The sequence below is a fragment of the Mytilus californianus genome, unplaced genomic scaffold (assembly GCF_021869535.1).
Source record: "Mytilus californianus isolate M0D057914Y unplaced genomic scaffold, xbMytCali1.0.p SCAF_10, whole genome shotgun sequence".
Taxonomy (NCBI): Eukaryota; Metazoa; Mollusca; class Bivalvia; order Mytilida; family Mytilidae; genus Mytilus; species Mytilus californianus.
Window position 1 is genome coordinate 17,575,140 of NW_026262582.1, and position 8,353 is coordinate 17,583,492.

Sequence of the window (8,353 nt, forward strand, 5' to 3'; positions counted from 1 at the left end):
GATATTTTTTACTATGTCTGGAACCACATATGGCTTCCAATGCTCGATTACATGTAACCGACGACCTTACTCTTTCTAATCATCCAATCTCGCTCCGTTTTGAGTAAAGATATTCCCTCAGGTTTTTGTTCATTTCCGTTTATATATTCTAAACCGTTTTTTTTATACCTATAAACAGTTTTTCTCTTTGACACTTATGAACTGTATACCAAAATACAATGTAAATCCTTTACACACAGAACATATCTGACTAGTGAAAGATACACTATATGAAAAACACTCATTGATCTCCAATTGTTTTAGAAAAGTAAACATTGGTCTCTGATGACGAGTTGTCTCATTGGAAATCATACTACATCTTCTAAGTTTTATATATACTGCACCAATATGAATATACTGCTAGTTCGTACCTTATAATGATTGTTGATTGCTATTCGTTTACCGTCTTGTGACAATTTTTCATGCGCTACGGACGCATACAATTTATAGTGTTTTTTTCATTTTTTTTAAAGACGGCAACAGTTTAAACAATACATCCACTGGTAAGGTTCCAGCAAAATAGGCAGACATGGATGATTAGCGGTAAGGGATATGGGTTCAAGAGAACTGTGAGCTTGGTGTGTAGTTTTGGACCCGCAAATACAAAACTCATGTAATTACCTACAATAATTTACCACAATCATGATTGTCTTAATGAAAACATCTCTCATGTAAATGTTTATTTAGTTATTTGTATGTGGTCAATTTTTCCAACTCACAAACATGTGTCAATATAGGCCATTTATGTAATTTTTAATTCATTTTTTTTACCGCAAAATCTTAATGAATATGAATTATATTTAAGATTCCAAACGGATCAATCTTTTATACATATATACATTATATAGATCAATTATCTACACGCAAAAATCGTATCATTTTATTACGCTAATCCACCTGTGGACAACAAGATGGGAAAAAAAGGTATATTGAGAAGGCAATAGAATTTTCTGTTGTTAATTTTGTCACCTACGTACCACTTCAACAGTATGTTCATTTACCTTCCGGTTATTCATTCTAACGGGATTAACTCGCCTGCATTGGTAGTGCCCATGAAAAAGTATAGTTGAAAAGGGTTAATTTTCGACCTATAATTATATAAAATGTCCTGACTTTCTAGTATTCCTGATAATGAAAGTCATGGATTTAAAAGAACTTGTTTAACACGTACGAAGTATATACGTGAATTTCAACTTGCAAAATCCCTTAGCAACAACAAAAATACATTTAAATGTACCAATTTTACTGCACCAAATGCGTATTTCGGCAATCAATGTCTCTTCATTGAACTATGTTTTATTAGTTGAGTCCAAATAGCTAGAAAATACAAAGTTAATACAAACAATGAAGAGCAGATATAAACTGAAAAGACCAAACGTATAGAAACCTGACAATATCACATAAGGCATCCGATGGCGAAGTTCATGAATTTTTTTGGTTTTTTTTTTTTTAAATAATTTGCTTTTGATAACAGATATATATAATTGGTAGTCCATGTCATATTTATTTTGTTCCCAACTCCCTCGGCAATGTTGACCTTTGATATATTTGGGTATTCTATTAGGCACCTGTTGAACAAATAGCAGTACACCTCACTATGTAGTTATTCATTTTTGGTTTTCATTGTCTTAGTATGAGCGTTCCTGATGGAGGTACAACCAAAAGCACCTCGACTGCAACAAATTAATAAATGGTTATTATCGTATTTCTTAATAATTTTAATTTATTACACTAAATGTAAGAACGATATGTTATAAATAATGTCAGTTCATGTCAATGAACCGCCGACTGGACTGATGATACCCTCAGAGGCCAGCAGCATAGGTACATGTATCGAACTAGTGCTTGAAAGTGAATATTCGGTTGCCTTTAATTGCTAACATCCACTTCATTTGAACTTTGGTGGATAGTTGTCTCATTGGCAATCATACCACATCTCCTTATTTTTATATTTCAAAGAGGATATACAAGAAAAGCCGAATTCACCAAATGACAGAATGAACTAAAGTGCTGTCTAATAGATATATCCCGACATTGATACTTTGGAAGAATGATTAACTTGTGTAAAAGAAATTATTTTCTGCCAACCTAAAATATAAAACTTTCGATTTGGATGACTGATACATCTACGTGCATTTAAGGTAAAAGTTATAATGAATTACGTCAGTAAGATTCAAATTATTAAAATGAAGCAACGGACCTCTATATAGTTATATTCAAACTTCCAGTCAATAAGTGTACTTACTTAAGAATGATATCCTACATTCAAAATAATTTTGTTTGATCCGTTTTATCAATTGATATCTGATAGCCAATTCTTTGAAACCGACTTTCGTCAATTAAACAATAACCGTTCATGTTATTATAAAAAGAAGATATGGTATGATGCAACTATGAACACGAGACCAATGGATCAGGATGTTAACAATTGAAGGACACTGTTTGACCTTCTGCAATGATAAAAACCCATACCATATAGTTACCTATACACGATCCCGTTATGACCACGATGACAAAGTGTAAATCAGTTCAAGATATAACCAATGGCCTGATTTATCCAAAAACAACAAAAGAAAACCAAATAGCACCCACTGAAACACAAATTACAGACATGAGAGAGGTTTATAGGATCAGCCATGAACACATAAAAATCCTAACAAAAATAACGGTACTGAATTAAGGGTATTTGAAGTATTTGAAAGCTAGGTCAATGTCTATTACAAATAAGACACAAATTGTGTGTTCTCGGACTAAAATATCAATCAGTACGTATCCAGTGTATGTATTGTATTCAAGCAATAAACAATCTGAAGAATATATTGTATTGTGCAATGCCAAAATATAGGTTTTGACAAAACCAAAAGTATTCAAAAATGTTTAACCATACATATTTACTTGCAATCTAATGTATTGAATTTAGTTAAACCTTTTTATTTATTGACTAAGAGCACATGGTCGTTATAGGGAGAATTTTTTCTAACTTTTAAAAAAGGATAATTGATTCAGCATGTTCAATGTCTTAAAAATGTCTCCTGATATTAAAGTAGATTAAATTGAATCAATGTATTCAATACGACTAGTTTAATAGATAAATTACGTTTTGCTAATTCATTTTCTTAAAAAGCTTCGGCTGTTGGCGTACTCAAATGTCATGTGTATGTACTAAATATGGTTATTGTGTCAACTTCAGCTTCCGATATGAACCAAATATATTTCATTAGAGATCATTATATTCAGCGCAATGGCGTCATTTGATTAAAATCAGACATGTTTAGGTTCATGGCAGTTTAAAGACGTCATCGACACTCAACTTGATAATTAGTAAGACATTTCCGAGTTCGTCTTTCCTATATATTGTACCTATTTACAAACTTTTATACGTTTATCATTAGAATACTTTAAAGACATCCCTTGAGAAACACACAGTCTTAAACAATAGACAGGTTTTTTTGCAATTTACCAAGCTTTGAAACATATCGAATCTTAAAAATGTGTAGAAACTGAAAGCTCTTCAATTATCAACTGCTATAATGTATACTTTCTGGTTTATCTGTAGGCAAAATGTCATTACCTTATGGTACAATTTGGGTAAAAATCAATGTCAAAGATCAAGAACGAACAAAGCCAAATTGTTCAAAAATTAAGCTATATGAGTGTCTCTGGTGCTTATATGATAAAACTTTTCTAAATGAATCTAACATGTCTGATAAGAGTTCCAAGTTGGTTGACCACTATAGAATATCTGTTTTACAGATGACATTGCATACTGTTCCAATTGTCGGTTACCACAATCCCGTTTTTTCCTAGAATTTTGCCTACCGAATGAGACTAATCACCGGCTTTGTACAGTTATTGCACTCGTTCCGTTGGTTGATATTGTTTGATTTTGTCAGTTTCTAATCTTAAGATCTAAGTGTGCTGAGTTAACAAATGTATGACGTTCAAGATTGTTTTTACCAAATCTGATGTTGAAGTATGGTACTTTTGCAATGTCCTTTGGTCAATATTACAGAGATATTATATAAAGACGATGTCACATGATAAACTAACTCTTTATCTTTTCTGTAACCCTTTTCGTCATTTTCCTTCAGACCATCAATTTCGAAAGTAAAGGTCTGGTGGATCGAACAGTGTTCTCTTCTTCTTGCAGCGTTAACCCACTCATTGTTCCCTTCTATAATTTTGTTACGCACCTTTATCAAAAGGATGCTTCTTTCGTAGGGAAACAGTTTTTGTTAGTTTTGTACCATGACTGATGACACAGGTGTAAATTGAGTTCTCATTTTTACAATTGAAATTTCGAAGATTGTTTATCTGTGTTTTGTAAAGGAGTCGCTGAAGAACTTTTAGTAGTGGCAATTTTACTACAGAAACAATCCATTCTCCCACATTGTTCGTATTAACAAAGGGATGGCATATGTTACTTTTGTTACTACTTAGTCACAGATGTGTTTTGACCTTCTGCAGGACATGACTGGTGGTGAGGAAAATACTTTTTTTCCAAATTGGAGTCATTCCCTTCAGTTTCCCAATGATTTTCTAACAATGGAAGACACATTTTTTTAAAATTAGAATGGCAAGTGAGTACAAGAGGTGTACAGTTGGCTTCATGATTCTAATCTCTGTACTTCACTGCGGACAATTATGCTTGCTTTTTCACAGCTGCTCTCTTCATAGTTCACCTAAAGTTGAACTTCATTGCAATCATATATATCCTGATTAAACATTATCACCTTTCAATATGCAAATTTTAAAATAATGTATGTGTGACATAAGTCAGCAATTAACCTATTTCTAAAATATTCAAGTGGTCTGAATACTTTAAAAGCGTATACTACATGTACTTTGTCGCATATCTTCCTTTATTTCTATCTTCAAAATCAAGGTGAAGTAAATGTGAATCCAAATATATTTGTTCCTTCAGTAAAAGTTTAATAAATGCACATTTATTTGTTAGTCAAAGAAAGCAACGACAAAAGCCGCATGTTTTTTTTAGTAGAACTTCTATTACAAAATGTTATCAATTCTAATTGATTGAATCTGTGGTTTGACACCTACACATACATTGTGTCTTTACAAATACTATTACTTTCACATTTAGAAGGTCGAACTATACTTAGAAAATTTGAGATCTGCTAGAATTTTAACTGCAACATATCAATTATCTGTTACTAGAAAATTACGATGTGTATGTTGTCAAACAATGGTGGAAAATCACAAAGAACATTACCGTGTCTACTGTCATAGTAATAAACTTAATTTTTCAGTCGTCAATGCATTTATGCATTTATTAAAAGGATAATGCAGGATGCAGTAAAAGAAACCTTTCGCCGAGAAGTTTTCTAGTTTGAAAAAAGAAAATTTTGAAATTATACTTTTCAATAATTGATTTATCATTTATTTATCTCTCTAAATCTAATATCCCCTACACGCTAATAAAGTTTATAGGAATATAATCCTGGTCGTACAACATGATAAAAGAGAGATAATCAAATTTATTTACTGCAATGTACTAATAGAATAGTGGAAAACACACAATTATAATTTTGTAGGTAGGGGGTATTATAATTGGAGGGGATTTCGTTGACCTTATACGAAAAGAAAGACCTTCATTTTTTAAATATTTTGTTATGAAATTACAACATGTACAAATGAAATAAAGAAACGTCGAACAATCTGTTTTCAGTTCACACACAATTCTGGAATTTTATTAATTCTTTTGATTGTTTGAATGGTTGGTGGGAGAGGGGGTTTGGTAAGTGTTTTAATTGATGTGAATAGAAAGGCTTTTCTGATTTTTAAATGATTTTTATATGAAATAACAAATAAAATGATAAGAAAAGCCAAAATATTTGTTCTTTAACAGGATGTTACAATACGTGTTAAAATATCAAAGTTTCTATCCAAAATTCCAATTAAAAGTAGTAATCTGGTGTTTATAAGTTCTTTTAAACTTTTTCACATTTTTAGAAGTTGTAGTTCTTCAACCTTATGTTGATGACTCACATCTTGTTTGAAACAAACAGCCTGAAAGCTCTCTTTTTGCAGATGGTGCTATATGGTAAAGTGTATGAGGTATCATAATTGCCTATTAAATTAGCATAAATAGTTATTGTAGTAAACTGGTGATGTTAATATGGACCTTTCTACTAAATAATGAATTGTATGTGCTTGTGTAACAGTTTAATCACAAGCAAATATCGCCATCTGTGAAACAGATATTCCATAACTGTCAAATAACTCGTGATGGCGTCCATAAAATTTTCAAAGGGGGATTCGGCTTGAGCGTTCCTGATGAAGGTATAACAAGAAAAGCGCTTATGACGCATGCAATTTTTAAGGCTTCAATTGTTTACCAGTTTGGTTGATACTCCATATACTGACGCTACTAAAATGATGCTACAAAGAGATGGAAGATTCATAAATGGGAAGTTCATATCATTTCTTATGTCGTAAAGTTTTGTTCGTAACTGACACTTTTTGTAAATTTGCAGATGGAAGTCAAGATGTGACGTAGACGTATCTGTATTTATGATATCCTTATTTCAAGTGGATTGGGAAAGAATGCGTTTACCATGCTTAGACTTTAACTTTGCATTATCTAGTGAGATGAACCATCTATATAGCGTAACATATCTAAGGATAATGCTATCTTCTCATTCTTCCTAAGAAGCTCATGTCTGTCTCATATGATGAAAAGGGAACAAGTCAACATGTAGAGGAGCAGAGATGGTTCTGACAGGAATTGCGATTGTTTATCGAAACTTACGTCCTCCAAACGTAACAAATATGTTATCAATCAAGAAATCAAGCATATTGACAATATCTTGGATTTAATATTTATTTATCCCTCTCTGGTGGTTTATGTATCTACGTTGTTCTTTCTTTTTTTATGAATCAGAAAAGGACAAATTCCTTCAATGTGTCTAAAAGTTTTGCATGATCCAAACTTGTGTAAAGGATTACACATACTCTAAGAGAACTTTTGTTTTGTTAATACCAATGTCTGAAGTTGAGTTTACGTGAATTGTCTTTACCGGTAATTACTTTATCAAGCATGCGCAGTTCATCTTATGTTGTTTACACCCAAAGACAATTTATTGGGGCCTTTATCTGCGGGGACAACAACATATATATCATGAAGGTAGGACAGGTACTTAGCAACATTTGGGTCTTTGAATATGGGTGTAGATATCGTGTTTATAGACTATCAGTTTTTTCTAGTTATCATTTGTATCCACGAACTCACTACCTTAGCCTATTCGGAAAGAGTACCTTCCTTTTTTTTCGCCTGTATCCTTGCATAATTCCTGACTGAATCCAATAGTATTTCAAAAGATAAGTTACCAAGTGATGAATTTAGGCTCATGATATTTCGGGTCTTTGAATAACACGTTTAGCAGAGAAGTGTTATTGACAATGTACAAGTCACCAGTGATTACGTGGTCACCCGAATTATGTGTGAATAGAGAAATAGCACATATGCAATCTGCAGGTTCAGACTTAAAGTATTTTATCTTGCATCACATGCTTGTAATTAAAACTTTTAATCCTAATTGTCTTGGTGTAGGTTTTCGAGATGCTAGGTATAGACTGATCTTAAAAGAAGGAATGAATTTGTGATTGAACTGTTAAACTCTCCCAACAGTGGTGTCGTTTTGATGGTATATGGGATGTATAAATACATAATAACTTGATGTCGGTATTAACAAGTTACAACCAATACCGCGTGTAGAACATCTATGCTGTCAGCAACAAGAGGTACACATTTTAAGGTCTGTAGATGATCTGTAGGGAGGCATATATCGGCTAATATCCATAATAAAGACTAGTGGAGTAGATTTTGCTTTCCCTTCCGGAGCCAATGAGATCACACACCGAATTTAAGTGTTGTTCAAGATATAGTTTTCTATGTAGTGTTTTTGTGACTTGAACGTATTTTCGTCGCATTCGTTTTTGGTATGGCTCTAAGAAACTATTGGTCACCATATGGCCTTCAGCAATGAGCAAATTTCTTTGACTGTTCATGACAAAGTGTAAAACAATCCAAACGAAAAATCAAAGGCCAGAGTTATAATAAAATGTAGAAGATGCTTTTGCAAACACAGACAATAAAAATTCAATGTTAATTAGCTTTTTGTGCGGTTGGAGTTGCTGTATCATTGAAATATATATCTTTTTGTGCGGTTGGAGTTGCTGTATTATTGAAATATATATACCGCATTTCCCTTTTATCATGATACAATTTCTCTCTCGCGCGATTGGTTGATATTCAATGAATAATATGTTTTGATTTTACTATCGAATCGTAGTA